We start from the raw sequence: 20,118 nt of genomic DNA on the forward strand, positions 1-20,118 counted from the left end.
TACCTCCTTTTTGCCTGAGACGACAATCAGGGCCCCAGTGTTCACTTATTCCTACATTTGATCCTTGGAGGCCTGGATCTGTGGGTCAAATGACACGCTGCTAACATACATGATTCACAAGGGTTATTTACAGATAGAACATTGACCCGGTAGATGGGTTTATTTATTCTGTTTTCCTATGCTTTATTTCCTTCCTTCTTCCTTCTTTGCTTTCCTTCCCTTTTCCCCTTCTTTTCTTTAGCTGTGCAGCCTATAATTTAACTCATAAATAAACCTAATGTTAATTATAAAGTTCTATTTTGTGATAAAAATGGGAGAGATGAATGTTAACATATAAAAAGGAGAAAGTCAACTTTTACTGAATGTGTACTATAGTTTACTTTCTACATACAGCCTACTATGTTGTTAATGTAATGCTGTGCTTTGAACCTGTATATATTGGTAGTTTTGGCAAGACATTTCTTGGTACTTGGGATCAGTGTATAGGTGGGTGGGGTGTGTCGTAGACTGGGTTTCCCCAGAAGCACATCCTGAAACAAGGATTTGTGTGCAGAGGGTTGACTTAGGAGGTGAATCTCAGAAGCTGTAGCAGAAGAATGGGGATGGGGGAAAATAAGAAAGGCAAGAAAGTTAGCTTTCAATAAGCAGATTATAGCTGTGTAATTTGGGCAGATAGGTAGAATTTGCTTTTGAGTCACCCCTTTGACAGCTAGGGCTCTCCCTGAGGGAGAAGGGACATATAAACATGGAATTAGGCAGATAAGAAAGATACTGGGACATTTGATTGGAACTATCAGTATTAGTACAAACTCCTAATTTGTAGAAAGCATATGTGTGTGTGTGTGTGTATATGTGTACATATGTGTGTATGTATACATACACACAGAGAGTGATAGCATATCTAGTGGGAGATTGAAGGGTTTATTTTGTACATTTGGGTGGACTGGACATTTTAAAGGCAAGAACCTATATCTGAGAGAACTAAGATAGGTAGTAGTGGCCCAAAGCAATGTGAGAAATTCCCAAAGGGGAAACTCAGAGGGAAAGTGTTTTTCTCTTCCTTTTTGGACAATATCTTTTTTGAGCTCTTCTCTGCTCTAAACTGGATATAGTTTTGCATTTTTATTTAATAAGGAGGCTCCCCGAACGGTCATTTTTCCCTTAATTGGTTCAAGAAAGCAGGATAACATTTGCCACAAAATACATTTTTCTTTATTTTTATAAAATAAACTTAAGAGACTACATATGAAAACTCAATATTTGATAAATAAGAGAGTTATAGTAGAAGTAGCATTAAGTAAATGATTTTTGTTTACAAAACACAGTGAGGTCATCTGATTCAAATAGTGGCAGATCAGATCATTCACATGGGCCTTTTCACTGAGTACAACTACAATTCTGCAAGAAATATAAAACATCTGATCATGAGCATTAGCAAGCTACCGAGTGAATGAAAAAGTACTGGGTCAAGATATAGGCGAGGACAGAACTCCAGAAAAAGAACCTGAAATTTGGGAACACTTCTGCTTATCAGTTCCTGAAGAGGTAGCTGAGAGTCTAAATATATTGATATTCATAAATATATACTTGCTCTCCTTTCTCCTCTTAGCTTCATTAAAGACATGAAATTACATAAAGTAATATTTAGAACAATGTATAGCTGGGTTTATGACATTTACAGATATTCTAGATATCATAAATACAATAATAATACCACAAAGGGGCAGAAGAATAGATCTATATAGGAGTAATGTTTCTATATCTCACTGAAATTAAATTAGAACAAATCTGAAACTGAAGCTGATAAATTAAGACACATATGGTAAGCCCTAGAGTAACCACTAAGAAAATAACAACAAAAAAAGTGGAAAACATCATTAACAAAATTAAAATGATACATTAGAACATATTTACTTAATGAAATGAAGGCAGTAAGGAAATTAGAGGGGAAAAAAACAAAAGATACACGGAAAACAAAAAGTAAAATGGCAGATGTAAACCCAACTATATCAATAATGACATTAAATGTGAACGGACTGAACAATCTAATCAAAGGCAGAGATTGTCAAATCGGATTAAATAAAAGAAGATCCGATTATATGATGATACAGGAAACACACTTAGATTCAAATACACAAAGATTGAAAGTAAAAGGATAGAAGAGGCAAACAAGCAACCACAGAAACCTGGAGTGCCTATACTGATATCAGACAGAATAGACTTTACAACAACCAAAAATACAATAAAATGTACCTGATCATTAAAACATTTTCACCTATGTTCATACTGATCTGCAAAACCCATCCCAGTTTCCGGAAAAAAATTGGAACAAATTCCTTTTGCTTATGGAAATCCTGGTCGTTCTTCAAAGTTCAATTTAAGGTCAAACCCGTCTGTAAAGTCTTCCCTGACCCATGCCCAAAGCTTTTGCCCTGACTTCTGAACACCTCCAGTCAAAATTATCTACACCATTTTTAGTAAAAAAGAGTATTTCCAATCCATAAATTAGGATCTAAAAGCAAACAAACAGAATTAACTTCCTTTTTTTTTTTTCTTTCTGGTGCTCTGCCCAGATCTCCTTTACTGTTTCTGTGCACCAGCCTCTTTCCCCTTTCCAAAATGCTTTCTGCAGCCCCTTTTGACCCCACAAACTGTGGGGTCAGTTTATACTATGGTGCCTTAAGTGACTTCTCCTTTTTGTACATGAACTGAAAAACTGTTTCCTTTGGAGCATATAACAAGGCCTACTAAGCTTTATAAATACCATACTAGTTTATTCTAAGAGTAGTTCACTACCTCACTTTAAGGTAGACTTAATGATAAGTATATGATTATGCACAGGTGGTTTCAGACTTTCCACCTGGGAAAGACAAAATGATCCAATAACACAGTAGATGCTTTGGTGCGTCACCCACATCTCCCCTTCAGGACCAAGGCACTCATTCTCACCAAGCACCAAAGGTGTGAGCTACAGCTAGCTCAACGCTGAGAGCTCACTGGGAACTGTTCTCCGCTAAAGAGATCTGCCTCGCTCGAGGTTAGATACTCTTCTCAAGGATGAACAGCTTCCAATGACCTGTCCCTGTGGGTACACAAATGCCTAGCCCCCAACCTCAATTTAGTAAATCTCAGAAGAATCAGCCCAGACCCAGGTTCCTATAAATTCTGTAGGAAGCTTTTGTTTCAATTACACTGAAGGTCACCTTTTCCCACTGACCAGTACTGCTTCCCTCTCTCACCAGTCTTGTTCCAAGAGCATTCCTGATAAACCTCTTGAGTGAACATCTATGCCTTAGAATCTGTTTCCCAAAGAACTGGTCTATAACAAGCAACGCATGTTTGGCATATGTATCAGTTTCCTAGGCCATAACAAAGTACCACAAACTGAGTGCCTGAAACAGCACAAATGTATTGTCTCAGTTCTGGATCCAGAAATCTGAGACCAAAGTGCCGGCAGAGCCATGCCCCCTCTGAGAGCACTAGGGAAAGATCTGTTCCAGGCCTCTCTGCCAGCTTCCAGTGGTTCTTCAGATTGTGGCACCAAATTCCAACCTTCACCTAGCATTCTCTCTGTCTCTGTCTGTGTCCAAATTTCTCCTTTTTACAAGGCCACACTGGATTAGGGCTCATCCTACTGACTTAACTTGATCATCTGCAAAGAGCCGATTTCCAAATAAGATCATATTCACAGATACCAAGAGTTAAGACTTCAACATCTTTTAAGAAGACTAGGATTCAACCCCTAGCAGCATATTAGAAGAATTAATTTATGCAAAATATCCTCCTCATATTAAAAGACCTTCGAAAAATACAAAAATGAACATAGCCCAAATAATCTCATCCTCCTCAGCCTGGGACTAAAAGAGAGTCATAGTCCAACAGCAATATTTCCTTGATTTGGGCTCTAACAACTTTGCAAGAACTCCAGCTCCTTGAGGTGTTCCCAGATTGTTTCGAGGGTCATCAGGGGGTGACTCTTTTGCACTCTGTGGACTACTCCGTTATCTTGTATGCACAACAGTATCCATCGCTTTTCTGGACTATTGCTTCAGCTGATTGAGATGATGTAATCTGCCCTTGCTGATATCCAAAGCCCCTGCCACTTTTCTCCTCAAAGTATCACCACTGCTAGTAGATATTGAATCCATCTTTTCTGCACCATTCGGCAATTGCAACATAGCTCCCACATATTGCTATTGTGTTCCATTGGTATATTTATCCACATGCCCATTCTATGTGGTCTTAAGTCTTTTGCTGCGACATTCGACATTCGACATGTTGTTGGATATGTTTTCCTGTGGCTTGCACTATCAACAACAAAGATATTTTGTATGCCACATTATGTAACATTCTGTAATACATTTTTCATGTCATCAATGCCATTAGTTTCCAATTTACCTATACTTGAATGTAATTGATGCCAATTAGTATGTTTTATTTTTTGCTAAAATCAATATAATGGTAAATTTATGACCATATAATAAAGGCTTAAAATAAATATATAGCTGTGTCATAAGTCTTATTATATGATGGGACAATTGTGTCCACTAACACCCATTTCTCTTTTTTCCCTTCTTCCTCAGGAATGCCTTGGCTGATCTTGGACCTTTGCTCGTCTACATTATACACATGTTAGAATCAGCTTATCAGTTACAAGAAAAAGGTTATATTGAGGTTCTGGTTGAAATGTCATTGAATCTATTGACTTTTTCATATATTGAATCTTCCTTCCATGTGAGAAATTACCTTGAGGCTATGGTAGCCTCTAAGTATACTACCAAGCAAGCTATTTCAGACATCATAGAATGGAGAGGCATAAGGCTAAATTAAAATGCTCAAGAAACACGGTTTATTGAATCACTTGGAAACACACAGGGAGAAACAGGGGAAAGAGAAGGGTAGGTTAGCACACTTGGGACAGGGTCCAAGGTGGGTGGAAGGCCCACAGTATGTGGCTCCTGTTCTCTCTCTACACAAGAGCCTTCCCACTGGGGGCGTGGTTACCAGGCCCAGATTTGTGGTTTGAGCAAAGCAGCCCATACAGAAGGTGCCCTAAACCAGTGATACATAATTGCCCCATTGGAGAAACACAGGGGAAAGTATACTTGGTCTCAGCCGTAGCTTTTCAATTAGCCTCTTGAACAATATTGGGTTTTATTTGTATTTATTTAGAGGATACATGGGGCCAGAATGGGTTGTAAAATTGGGTGGTTGAATTAAGGTTTTGTGAATAATGAGTGCTTTCATATACTATGTTCACTTAGGGTGTCCTGAATATTAAGTGCCTCTTGCATATTTAGTATATCATGAATATTTAGGTCTTTAGTGCCTCACGAATATTAACTATCTCTTGGTCCTTCCTTCCCTTTCTATTTATCACATACATGTGCTACATACTAACTCCTTATCTATATATTTAACACATTAAAAGAGTTTCAGTGATCTAATTTTTTTATAGAAGAATTGAATATTCTCAAACAATACAGCATTATACTAACTACCCTAGAACACTGCATATTTAATTTGGTTTAATTTATTTAAATCTACTTTAATGTCTTTCAATAGTTTTTTTCCCCTTCTTAAAGTATTTATATAACATTTTTAATGATTTGTTCCCAACTACCTTATATCTTTTGTAGATATTATAAGTGGATCTTATAAATCTTTAATAACACTTTTACAGACATACTCTCACCCTATTCAAGGCATGCACTATAGTTAAAAGAACATGATCTTCTGGACCAGATAATATCAGGTACTCTACTTACTAGCTATGTGATCTTGGGCTTCTCAACTTCTTGGAAGGTCAATATCCTTGTTTATAAAATAAGGGTAGTAAGACCTACCCACAGCATTATAGGACAATTTGAGATAGTTTGTTGTGGGGAGCTGTGTTGGGCATTGCAGGATGTTTAGCAGCATCCCTAACTCTACCCACGGATACCAACAGCACATTCCCATCCCCAGTCAAAAAAAAAAAATGAATGTGAAAATGTATATAATGTACATAGAACTAGTAAATTCTCAAATATTGGCAGTTATTATTATTAATGAGCCATTCTGGGCATCTGGATAACTGAGTGTTTATATTTTATGAACCTCGAATCTCTTAATCAGATTTGACAAAAATTTTTCGAATACATATTACATATAATATCTGCTTCCAAACAGAAAATAAAGAATACAATTTAACATTTTATTGATGACTTGGAATCATTATGAATTATTGTAATTTCAATATATGGAGAAAGGAATATACACTCAAATGCCTATAGTGTCCTAGGCAATTTACGTCCACCACAGGATTTGTTGCTTTTAGTAGCTCTTAGAAGCAGGCACTGTTATCCCCATCTTAAAACGGAGGAAGTTGAATTACAGAGAAGTTAATTTCTCTAATATTAAATCACTGCTAAGTGACCAGGCCTGTCTTGAAAGCTTATGTCCTACTCACCACTCCAGGCAGCCACATGATAAATCTTTCAGAATGAATACTACGTGTGGGGCTATCTGCCCGTATATTAAATGGCCCCAGACCGCTGTGCTGTTTGAGTTTGTGTTTGTTTTGCTCTGCTGTAGACTTGAGTAGCAGACCCTGTTGATTCCCTAGGTCATCTTTCTCTATATCGCCATCCTTCTCTACAGCCCATATCCACATTTGTCCCTTGCTAAAAGAACCCCTGCTTGCTCAGGTCTAGGGTAGCCTTGTGATTTAAGGGAGCTAGACCCCTCCCCAACCCCAAAGATCTTGACTGGTGCCAAATACTGACATCGATTCCCCTTGCCAATGACTGGTTTAGGTGCGAGCATGGGAAGTAATTTGGGTCAATGAGATAGGACAGGCAGTCTGTTAGGGGCTTTCCAGCAGAAGGTTCTCCTCGCCGGTAATAATAAACTCCAGGAAGGAAACGATTCCTCTTCTTCAACTGGATGACATACCATCTTATATCAGCTTGTAGTCAGTTATAAGGGGATAAGCCTCAGAGCAAGAGCCAACATGCCAAAGATGACAGAGTGAAAAACAGAAACACCTCACCCTTTAATGATACCACTGAAATTAATGCATTCTACATTCCTAGGAGGTACAGCCTAGGTCACACAGCTGGTGTTTTTGTTTTGATCTCCATGCCATACAAGGTGCTGGACACCATGTAATACCTTACATGCCTTTTTGTCTAGTTGGCGAAAAACATTTGAAAAATAAAATCAAAGTTAAGAAGGTAACAAAATGATTAAGAGAACCCTGTATCCTTTTCTTTGTTTTTGTTCTGTAATTTAGGAAATAGTCCTATCTCAAGACTATTCTACACTTTAAAAAAAAAAATGTTAGGGCTAACTCTTTCACTACCATAGGAAAAGCAGAAAGGAATGAGGTAAGACACCAGTGTTCTACAAACTGGCATAAAAAGCAGCAAGGAATGAGATAAGATGCCAGTGTTCTACAAACTGGCATAATAATGTCCTTACCTGTCTTTAAAGAAGTGTGTCACACAGGAGGCAGGTGGAAAAATGTTTATTGTGGCTCAGAGTCCCCTCTGCAGGTCCACCTCTGTGACACCAGAGGTACCACTATGATCAAGTCTGGTCAGCCACACTGTCTTCAGCATTTTAGGTGCAGAATAACTCTTTTCCATTGCTGGCCATATTATTTTTGTTTTTTTTTTCTCTTTTTTTCCCCCACTCTTGGAAGCTTAAAGGGTTCTTTTGTCTAAAATATATTAATAGGAGGCATTGAGAGAGAGTTTGTCCTAGCCATAATGGTTTGCAAATCTACCCATGGGTAAAGGAAAAGGACCTATCCATTCTTACAATCTATTTACCTGTGCCTCCCTTATAAATTGGCATAGGTACTCAATAAATTATGGTATGGGTGAATAAATGGTTATCAGTGTAAAATAAATGTAAATAAATTTTGACTAATATATTCATTCTCCTTGCTGTTGAAAAGTTTATTATATAGTCATGACAAAGTAAATAGATAATTACAATGAGGAATTTTAGGTATTGTGCTAGAAGTATACACAGGTTGTTATGGAAGAGCAGAAAAGTGACTTTTTAAAGCTGTATTTTCTTTTTTTTTGTTTTTGTTTTAAGTGTGTTTTTCCAGGACCCATCAGCTCCAAGTCAAGTAGTTGTTTCCATTTAGTTGTGAAGGGCACAGCTCACAGTGGTCCATGTGGGGATCAAACCGGCAATCCTGGTGTTACGAGCATCGTGCTCTAACCAACTGAGCTAACGGGGCTGCCCCAAAGCTGCGTCTTTCAAGCAGAGGGAACAGCATGTTCGAAGGGACAGAGAATTGTGTGCTGTCTATTGTGACTGGAGTGAAGAGCTAATGAAGAGCTAATCTTCACACCTATCTTCTCCTTCCAACATTATTCCCAGAACCACTATCCTGGTTATATCAATCTTTGGGCCTTTCCATTTAGTTCTGGGAGCAAAATCAAGTCATGAGGTAGAAAGGACAATCAGGTAAATAATGAGCCATGAGTGAGCAGAAGTGTTGACTTAATCCATGGGGTTAAGAAAATGTATGAGCCTAAAAGAATAAAGAGTGTATAAACCAGTTGGAACCTGGAAGAGAAGCAAATAGACACCCTGAAACAGCCACAAAGAAAGTACGGCATATTAAGAGGGAGCCCATCATAGCTCTAGACTTGAATTCCTGGTGTATCATTATTTTCCTTACTGATAATTACCACCTTAAAAAGTCAGTCTGAATGAGTTTCTGTTCTTTACAATTCGCAGAGCCTAATGAAAACCAATCCCTTCAGTATGCATCCTCTCTGTTCCTGTTGAATTGGATTCTTCCTTCACTTTCCCACAAACATGTCATTATCATTTCGACCTGTCTTCCACTTTTTATGTCATTTACCTTAGATGAATTTCCTTTTCCTCTCTCCAACTAATGATTCAGTGGACATCTTGAGTCTGAACAAAGGTGCCCGACACTTTGCTGCGGGGGTCCTTGCCTTCAAAGTTGGAAGCAACCTAAACATCCAAAGAGACATGATTAAAGTAATTATGGTGTTCCCGACAAAATAGACCACTTTACAGCCCTTAAAATCATTTCGTGAAGAATACTTAATGATGTGGGGAAATCCACACAATCTAATGACAGAACAGGTCAGGATAATGGTAAAGAATATAGGCTTTAGGCTTTGTAGTCAGATCAGCCTACATTCTAGAGTGAGCTCAGACACATTCTAAATGTGTGATCTTGAACAAGTTACTAAACCTTTTTGAGCCTTAATTTCCTTATCGATAAAATGGGAATAATAATAGTATCTACTTTTATAAGGTCCTGGTAATGATTAAATTAGGCAATGTATGTAAAGTCCTTAGCGTAGTACCAGCTCATAAATGGTCAATAAGTGCTGCCCATTATTAGCATATCCTAGTATACTAACAAAATTAAAATACACATTAAATGTATGCATGGAAACTGGAAGGAAATATTGTAAAATGTAAATAGTGATATTACGTCTAAGGATATGGATACAGGTGATTTTTATTTTCTTCTTACTTTTATGTGTTTTCTATATTTCCTACAATGGCAATGTTTTACCTTATAACAAGGAAAAAACTTATTTGAAACAATAATTAAAGTTCTTTAAAATAGGTTAAATATCTTCCAGTTTGATTTTTTAAAAAACAAGTCAAATATTACAAATTTTTAATTAGTGAAATTAGAATTAGATTCTATGTAGTTTAAATTGTGATATTATTCTAAACAACATGATTAAATACTTTAATTCTACTTCACAATTTAACAAATACTAGAAGCTTGTGAAGGACAATGAACTTCCCTTAGAAAATAAAATATACTAAATGTGTGCTTAGATAGAAAGGTCTGCTTTAAATAAAGTTTTAGATTTAAATTTGTTAAGATGTGTGTGTGTGTGTGTGTGTGTGTGTGTGTGTGTGACCACAGCAGCAGAATTTGACATAGCATAAAATAAAATAAATAAATATTGTGAACACTGTGGGTGAAGTCAGGAGAAAAGCAGTGCTAACCACTTGGGCAGATTACATAACTAAACCAATGCCTATATTGAGGAATCAGATTCTACCTATTCAAAATTGAAGATAGACTGAAAGATAAACAGAAACGGCCTCAGAAAATAAAGAACACCTAAGACATTCATGAATCTGGAGATATCACACTTCCTGATTTCAAACTATGTTACAAAACTATGGTAATCAAAACTGTATGGTACTGGCATAAAAACAGATACGTAGACCAAAGGAACAGAATCATGAGCCCATATAAACCCACGCATATATGGGCAACTAATCTTTGACAAAGAAGCCAAGAATACATAATGGAGAAAGGACAGTCTCGTCAATAAAAGTTGTTGGGAAAACTGGACAGCCACATGCAAAAGAATGAAATTGAATACCTATCACACACCATACACAAGAAACAACTCAAAATGGATTAAAGACTTGAATGTAAGACCTGAAATCATAAAACTCCTAGGAGAGAGCATAGGGGATAAGCTCCTTTCCATCAGTCTTGGCAATGATTTTTTTGGATTTGACCCCCAAAACAAAGGAAACAAAAACTAAAATAAACAAATGGGACTATATCAAACTTAAAAGCTTCTGCACAGAAAAGAAAACCATCAACAAAAAGAAAAGGCAACCTACAGAATGGGAGAAAATATTTCCAAATCATATATCTGATAAGGGGTTAATATCCAAAATATATTTAAAAAACTCATACATCTCAAAAGCAAAATAAACCAATTAAAAAGTGGGCAGAGGAACTGAATAGACATTTTTCTAAAGAGGACATACAAACGGCCAACAGGTATATGAAAAGGTACTCAACATTACTAATTATCAGGAAATCAAAACAATGAGAACACCTCACTCCTGTTAAAATGGCTATCATCAAAAAGACAGGAGATAAAAGTGTTGAGAAGGATGTGGAGAAAAGGGAACCCCTGTACCCTCTTCATGGGAGTGTAATTGATGCAGCCACTATGGAAAACACCATGGAGTTTCCTCAAAAGCTAAAAAAATAGAACTACCATATGATCTAGCAATGCCACTTCTGGATATTTATCCAAAGGATATAAAAACAAGATATTAAAGAAATATCTGCACTCCATATTCACTGCAGCATTATTTAAATAGCCAAAATACAGAAACAATCTATGTCCATCAATTAATGAATGGTAAATGGATAAAGAAGATGTGAAACATACATACGCATATATAAATATGTACATACATATATATACATATATACACATAACATTCCATTATATATATATATATACATACATGTGTATATGTGTGTGTGTGTGTGTGTGTGTGTGTGTGTATGTATATAATGGAATGTTATTCAGCCATGTAAATGAAGGATATCCTGCCATTGGCAGCAACATGGATGGAACTTGAAGGCATTACATTAAACGAAATAAGACAGACAGAGAAAGACAAATATTGCATGATACCACTTACATGCGAAATCTAAAAAAATAAAAATAAAATAAATATGGAAAGTAGTAGATGTGTTAATTAACTAAATGGGGGGAATCCTTTCAGAATGTAGATGTATATCAAATTACAAAGTACACTTTAAATAAAACAAAGTAAATATGAATTTTATAATTCACTTACTTTTCCTATTATTATGATATGATACAGGAGCCTGCCTTAAAGATATACATGTTTTTAATGACTATTATATGCTATTTTTTCAGTAGGGCAAATTTACAGGAAACGAATTATAAAAAATAAGAAACAGAAAGTGGGGGTGGTTTGCAATGGCTTTAATTTTGCTCCTTATAGACAGAAACACCTGCAGAGAGCTTCAAATACTATGCGTATGCTAATGACTCCCAAATTTATAACTCCTGAAAAATTCTCTTCTCTTCACCCCAAACTTCCTCTTGCTTATTCTTCAGGTCTCAAATGTCAATTCTTAGAGCTCCTTTTCCTGAGACCCAAGACTAGGTCAGTTTCCTCTAAGAGAGAGGCTTTCAACCCTTATGACCTCGATCCACAGTAAGAAATATATTTCATATCATAATTCAGTGCACATACATGCGAATATTCATTCTTGAATAAATAATTACCTCTGTGTGCCAGTCACTGTTATAAAGAACTAGTGTATCAAAGTGAATACAACAGTTAAAAACGCTTGTCCTGATGGACCTTACATTCTGGTGTTCCTGCCTCTGCCTCTGCCTCCCTTAAAATTATCCTCAATTTGGCAGCCAGTGTGAGCCTATTAAAAAACATAAGTCAGACAATGTTATTCTGCTGAACATCACCCAATGGCTTCCCATCTCACTCAGAGACAAAACCAAAGACACTACTACAAACTACAAGTCCTTGCACGATCCAGAACCCCCACTGGTCCACTCTTCTCACCTCCTGCTATACCTGCCGTTCACTCCCCTTCAGTCACATTGGCCTTGCTTTTCTTCAAATGCAAACAGACCAGGCCTACTCAGGGCCTGAGGTGGCTATTCCTTCTTCCTGGAATGTTTGTCCAAATATCCATATGGCTCACTCCCTCAAATCTTTCAGGTCTTTACCCAAAAGGCACCTATTGTTTTAAAATTTCAACCCCTACTTCTGACATTTCATATAGTCCTCCTTGCCTTTTGTTTTTCAGTTTTGTCACCTTCTAATATATTCACTATTTTACTAATTTTTTCTTGTTTATTATTTCATTCTCTTCGAAAGCACACTTCATAAGGACCAGGATTTTTGCCTGTTTATTCCCTGATAATATAAACTGAAATGAAAGCTCACAAAACAATACTTTTCTGATTTACTCTGATATTTTACGGTATTTCTTTGTTAAAAAGACTGGTCTTAAGCCACGACACTGATTTCATGACCCACTCGTGGATCATGATCCAGTTTATATTACACTGCCTTAGTGTATGTTCTCATTGTGTCTTGTTTGTTTCATACATCCTCTCTCTCTCTCTCTTTTTCTCTACCCCCTCCCCCACCCCCATTTATTCCCTGCCACACTGTGAGTCCCATGAGGGGTCAGGGCCATCTTACTCACTGCTATATTTCCAGCACCTAGCATAGTAGCGAACAGATGCAAGTCATACACAAGCAGAAGTTAAAAGGGAGTAGAAACTGTAAGCAGAAGTTAGCGACCAGCCAAATAATCAGCAGAAACACAGAGGGAACTAGAAACTACGACCCATGAAAGAGAGACAGAGCTGTAATTCCAGTTCTAACTTCACGAGGATCTTTACAGCAAACTTCCTTACCCTCTTTCTTAATTAGGGTGAGGCGTTTTTTATTTTTTGAAACTGATGCTACATAAATAACAGATGAATTACATTTCTTGATCAATCAGAGCAAACAATCCAAATATTTCAGTACAATGATGCAGCCAAATATTAATCGTTTGTAAATTTCAGACTGATGGATAAATGGAAGAATTACTTTAAACGCTGGGGATAGGAAAGGCAGGAGAGTGTGTCTTGCTTCGATCAGTACCCAACCTGGGCGACTTCCTTCTTTGTTCTGCTGCATGGCTCTGCCACACAGCAAGGGCTCCCGCCTGACCCCCTTGCCCGGTTAAAAGAAAAGGATGATCAAGATTATATTAGGAAGATGCTTTTAAAGCGACATAGAATTTACAGTAATAATCTCTTTCTGAGTGTCCTCCCTTCCAGAAGTTTAGGTTAAACAGGGATGATCCCCACCCAGGGAAGTATCTAGGCTGGTCATTCAGGCCTGCCCAAATGTAGGTACTTAAACTGACGCTGGGTGGTGAACACATATGTGATATATAGATGATGTATTACAGAATTGTACACCTGAAACCTATGTAACTTTATTAATAATTGTCACTTCAATACACTTGAGTTAAAAAAAAAAAAGGAAAAAGAACACATTCTGAAGATTTGGATAAATTAAAAAAAAAAAGTGTAGGTACTCAGTTTTGCTCTTTTGCATTCTGGCACATTTCATTGCTCCAGACCTCATTTAATATACGAGTTATGAAATCTGAGATTCAAGTTTGACTGTTTACACAGTCTAGTCTAACTCACTAGATTCTTCATTGGAGATAGAAGACAAAATTCAAGATAGAAATAAAGTGTTCCTGTGCTGTTTTTGGACTTACACACACACACACACACACACACACACACACACACACACACACACACTTGTTATTTGGGGGATATATTTGGCTATATATATATATATATATATATATATGAATTTCCTTGGCAATGGCAGATTTAACCATGAAACTAACCTTAAGCTTCAGTGCTTCTCATTTGCATGGGCTGCTTCTAAGAAATGAACATAATTTAGTCTATTCTTTGTAAGAGGGCCTCCAAAAAGTATAATCACGCCCCGGTAAAATCTGCCTGTGCCTTCAGGAATGTTACTGGTAGTATCACTTGATTAATGATAGAGTTGTGTGTTTCAGGAACTCAGGTCTGGCCAGTAGTTCTGGCTCTCAGGAGCCCCAACAGCTGTGTTGCAGTTGAGCAGTTGATGCTGAGACAGCCGCTGTTTTTTTCTTAACCACTGAGGTGGGTAAATCAGGGCTCATAGGAAAATATAAACGGAAATGAGAGACCATGGCTTAGCAAATGAGTATAGAAGGAAGTGTCAACAGTCCAAGTAAATTCTAAAGAAAAAAATATATTTTATAATCTTTATTTGCCTTGTAATTCATGCAGGTCTTTAATTAATCTTGGAGGGAAATGATAGAGATAAACTGGAGATCTGGGTAGACAGGTATGAGATAAAACTGGATGTTCACATAGTTTTCAAGATTATTGTTATTAAAGATAATGTAAGAAACATTTTTTTAAAGATAAAGGTGAATCTGGAGACAGCAGAAAAATATCTTTCTTTCACACCTTTTCCCTTTTAACCGGGAGGCAAAGGGAGTATCTCCGAAGGATTTGGGGCCTACGTAAGAGAATTGGTGGAAAAAGAGCCCCATTTAACATGCCCTCAGGAATCAAATAGGGTTGACACCCAAATTCACCATTTGAAAAAAATGTTTTATAAGTTGGAAAATTGATTTAGATGAATTTTTGACTCAGAAAGAATTAGAACTAAAAGGACCCTCACACTCAGCCTTCAAAGTTAGGTATCCTCGAAAAAATAAAACACATCTAGGCAAACATGTGCCATAAGGCTTCATATTTACCTCTGGCCCTCTTTAGCCTGAATATTAAGGTTCAAACAAATGTATCATGCACTTTGCTATATACTTTTGTTTATATTAATACATTTAACATCAATCTTGCCATTTGTGAGAACCCTAATGTTATCTGGTTCTAAGTTATGAATGTACCTTATGTCCTAACAAATATTCACATTTACCCACATTCTTATAAAGAAATTATTCAGATTCCTCAGGTAAAATTCCAATTATCTGTGATAGTTGGACATTTGAGTGTTTTATATATGACACTTGAATTGTGGTTTTTTTTAAATAGACTATAATACACAGTATTAAAATTACACTTAATACATTTAAATCTTTATTTGAATCAGAAAAATCTTGAGGCTCTAAACTTATGTTAATCATCATTATAAATTCATTATAATTGTAATATATTGCAGCTATATAAATTATAGAAAACAAAATTGAATTCATACTAATTTCATGATTATCTCTTATAATATTAAATGCAGAAAAAAATTGTTATTTGGATTCTCTGACAGTTTGGCTGGGAGATAAATAAGAGTTTATTACAATTGTCAGTTCTCCTAATGAGAAAGAAATTCGCATTTTTTAAAAGTTGTCAGCTCTTTCCTAGATGAGCCTGCGGCATCTTGTAGTGCCAGAGATTAAGGAAATGCTAAAACAAACAAAAAATAATGGTGTGATATATAAAAATAACATACGGTGTTTCCCCGAAAATAAGACCTAACCAGACCATCAGCTCTAATTGCGTCTTTTGGAGCAAAAATTAATATAAGACCAGTATTATATTATATTGCATTATATTATATTATACCCGGTATTATATTGTATATATTATATTATACCTAGTACAATATTATATTAGATTAGATTAGATTATACTCGGTATTATATTATATTATACCCGGTCTTATATTAAGGTTTTGCTCCAAAAGACGCATTAGAGTTGATGGTCCAGCTAGGTCTTATTTTCAGGGAAACATGGTAGGAGCCAACTGAAAGAACTCCCAATGGCCAAAGCTGGAACAATCTAAGCCACAAAATAAAACAGTATGAGATTATAAACCAACAGATAACATAAAAATCCATGAGTCCATACTGATATAAACAAATGATTGAGGAAATAAATAAATGGGGGAGAAAAGACAAATCCCCCATGCAAAAGAATTAACAAATAATTTATGTAGATATTCCACCTTCAAGGAAAGGGAGCATAACTCTTGACTTATGGAGTTATGGGAACTCCATTAGTGTGGTCTGTGCATACTGACTTCCTTCCAAATAGTAACATTTGGGAAAGGGGGTATGGGGACAGTCAGGAGTGCAGTTTCCAGGCTCTCAGCCTCACATAGAAAGGTGCTCACTCGGGTAGTAAATGGCCATCAACTGTGATTGGATGGGTATCAGCTGTGGCTAGTAGGCCATCAGCTATAACCAGTGAGTCATTGGCCACTAATACAACTGCTGTGGCTACGCTAGCAGAAAAATGGGGGCTAGCAAGAAGGTGGTGGCTGGCAAGAGCGGATTGCAGCTAGGGAGTCGGTCGGTTGGCAGAAAAGCGGACAGCAGGTCACACGTCGTGTGAATCCAGCCTCCAGTGAGACTATAGTGGTATGACTCCCCTACCTATGGCTCCGTGGGTGTTCCTTTTTGGCCTAGCCACATCCTGCGTTCTTATGTGGGGAGCAGGAGCTGAGATCCCGCAGGGTGCCCTGCACGACAAATGGCACAGCGAGCAGGGTCTCCCGCATGACAGGAGGGAAAAAGAATAACTTGACAGTAAAGAAACTTGAGAAACATACATCAGTCAGGTGACCAAGATCAATAATAACGTTAATAAATCAAGTAGATATAAATAGTCTTAATATGATCTGATGAAAATGGTACTTTACCTCAGTGGTGTTCTCCCCATCTAATTGTGAGAAAAAAAATCAGACAAACACCAACAGAGGAACATCTTACAAACTACCTGAGCAGTACTCCTCAAAACTGTCAAAGTCATCAAAAATGGAAATGTCTGAGAAAGTGTCACAACCTAAGGACATATAATGACTAAATGTAATGTGGCATTTTAATGGGATCCTGGAATAGACACAGGACATTAAGTAAAACTAAGAAATCTGAGTAAACCATGGACTTTAGTTAATAATAACATATAAATATTGGTTCATTAATTTTAACAAATGTACTATAATAACGTAAGATGTTAATAATAGGGGAAATTAGGTGTGGGCATATGGGAACTCTCTGAGCTACTGTCTCAATTTCTCTGTAAATCTAAAACTGTTCTAAAAAATAAAGTATTAAAACATTGTCAGTTATTCTAATAAAAGCATATTTACATATTGCACAATGCTTTCTATTTAATGGAAATAACCTTAAGAGACTGACATTTGTTAATCTTTTTAAAATTATCCTGCAGACAGGTTTAATTCTACTTAAAGTGGAATAAGTAACTGATTTAATTAATTTAATTTATGGTCAGATCTGGATATTGTGTGGATTTTTAAACTTAATTAGGAAAAAAATTTTATATTAAATCCAGTACTGAATATTTGTTTCTTTCAATTTATTTTATGTAACCTAATGACCAGAAGCTATAAAAAAATTTAATTTATGTAACCTAATGACCAGAAGCTATAAAAAAATTTCATTTAGAGGGGAAGTGGGGTTTTTGTACCCCACATAAGTAGGTTATTCCAGAATTGATCTACTAATGAAACTAAAATATCTGCTTGAAGCTTTATAAAACCATATTTTAAATAATAAGACTCTCTAACCTTGTAATTTTCTAGCACCTTTTATATGAGCATTCAAGCATTTCACAAGCACCTTATGGTACATTTACAGTGACATTTCCTAAATGAGAGAAGCAGATGAGTCAAATGACTTATACCAGATTCTCCATGAGTCAGAGGTGGAACTGTTCCATTGAGTTATTAGCTGTCAGTCTTAAAGTAGTTTTCAGGAGAATTATTTAAACATAAACCACCTGAAATCATAGTAAGGAAATAAAATAGCCATTTTCTTATTAGTTTTCAAAATTAGGTTGTTTGAGAGAACATTGGGGAATTCAAATACCTAAAGATACTGCTAAACTGAATGAAAAAATATTTTTCTCACCTTTAAAATATATATATACTAATATCTGTTGCATGTATGCTAATCTTAGGGACAAATAGTAGCTTAAACTACTTAGAGCTTAAATTCTATTTCGAGAGCTTTTCTTTCTGTTATTGCACCTATATAGGAAGTATATTAGACAGGTCGATAGCTCTCTATTCAATCTGTCATTACTATCTCAGTATCCTAGCTTCTAAGATAAGCATCATGTAAGTCATATAACAAATAACATTTTAGCAGAAAACATAATTCTGAAATTTTTGAATGCCATAAACCAAGAATATCTGACCACACAGTTTTCACTGACCCTTCCTATAGTGATGAAGTTTCTTATGAGAATAGATACCAGAAATAAAACACCAATATTTTGTATACAATTCTGAATTTTTATTAAAAGTAGCTCTCACTTATACCCAAAGATAGGTTGGGTCCAGATAAGCTTGTTTTCAATGTATGATGTACAAGCCTGTGCTAGTAAGAGATTGTATTTCAGGTAACCCATTTAAAGCACTATGGTTTTTAAAATGAATAATAAGAAAAATACTTGATCTGAAGCATGCTGGGAAAAAATATATTAACACAGATGATCCAATAATTCTTAGACTGCTTGACATTGTGACAGGAGTCTCTAACCTTGTTGGTGGACGCCTGAGGGCACTGAGAATTGTTGTGTCAAGCAAAGAGCAGATTCTAATCAAATTCCTGGTTGCCTAGTTACAGCATTTGATAATGAAAAAAATAAAAACACTGTTCTTATTAGTTAGTACATGTTTTTTCAGTATGAATTAATAAAAGTAACAAAATAAACTACTATACTAATAAAACTCTGGGACCTTTCCCTAAGTGTGGAATGTAGTTTAGTATAAGGTAAGGCTTTGTTGAATCCTAGTGAAGTAGGATGAACACTAAGAAATACCCAAAAGCCTTCATTAGAAAGTTGTCTTATCGTGGATCCATAGCATGCACACTGAGAAGAATACCTGCCTTATATCTTCATTATAACCCTTTACAGGACCTCAAATAGAGCACTTCTTATGGGTGGGACCACACACCTTCCTCCATGATCACCTCATAAATAATTCCCTCTAGAGGAGTCTAGGACAGACCTGCATCATCAAGGAAAGTCCAATTTCACTAAATACAGGTTTAACTTAAGCTTCCATTTAATGAACCAATTCCCATATCCAAGCAAATGACCCCATTCACAGTAAGGCAGGTGATATAGTTCAACAAATTGCATTGCATGGAAAGCCCCATATAGAAATGCTGTTTCCAAACATGGGTATAACCAACCATGACTATTTTAAAATTAATTCTTTATGCTGTTACTTTGCTCCCATGCTGGGACTTCGATGAGCTGCAGCTCAGAGAAGAACAGAAAAGTGAGGCAAACATGGATAGACCCACTGGGCAGTTCTAAGAAGGTTTAAAACTCAAGTGTTTTGCAGGATAAAGAGGTGATCTAAGGACAAGGTTATTGCTAAAAACATGCAGAAAGAAGCAGAGATAAAAGAAGGGGCACTGTGGGATTGGATTTGAAGCCTCACTTGACATTTCCCATATAACATGATTAAACAACAACAAAGAATTCCCTAAATAGATAAGTCATCCTCTTCACTGACAGACAAACCCTAGAAAAGACACTGCTTTATATTTTTTAAAGGTTGCCATCTGTTCTCTGTAGCAATTGGTTTTCTTTTAAACATTATTATGTAAATTAATCCCAGCAATTTTGACATTCTATCAAGTTCACTCGAATGGGAGTTTAATTGTACTGCTTTTTTTCCATTCTGTGAGTCAATATACAGCAAATAGCCAGTAGGGAG

At 36.3% G+C, this 20,118-nt stretch overlaps 1 long non-coding RNA gene across 1 annotated transcript in view; it reads right to left on the reverse strand.

Moving 5' to 3' along the window:
• Positions 1-8,137: 8,137 nt before the first annotated feature.
• Positions 8,138-20,118, reverse strand: part of LOC117024436 (uncharacterized) — a 32,925-nt gene continuing 20,944 nt past the window's right edge. Inside the window, exons 2-3 of the long non-coding RNA XR_004423449.1 lie at positions 8,873-8,988; positions 8,138-8,571 (exon numbers count right to left, since the gene is read on the reverse strand). This is a non-coding gene — a long non-coding RNA (uncharacterized LOC117024436). The remainder of the gene's footprint in view (positions 8,572-8,872; positions 8,989-20,118) is intronic.

This window comes from Rhinolophus ferrumequinum, chromosome 7 (assembly GCF_004115265.2).
Source record: "Rhinolophus ferrumequinum isolate MPI-CBG mRhiFer1 chromosome 7, mRhiFer1_v1.p, whole genome shotgun sequence".
Classification (NCBI taxonomy): Eukaryota; Metazoa; Chordata; class Mammalia; order Chiroptera; family Rhinolophidae; genus Rhinolophus; species Rhinolophus ferrumequinum.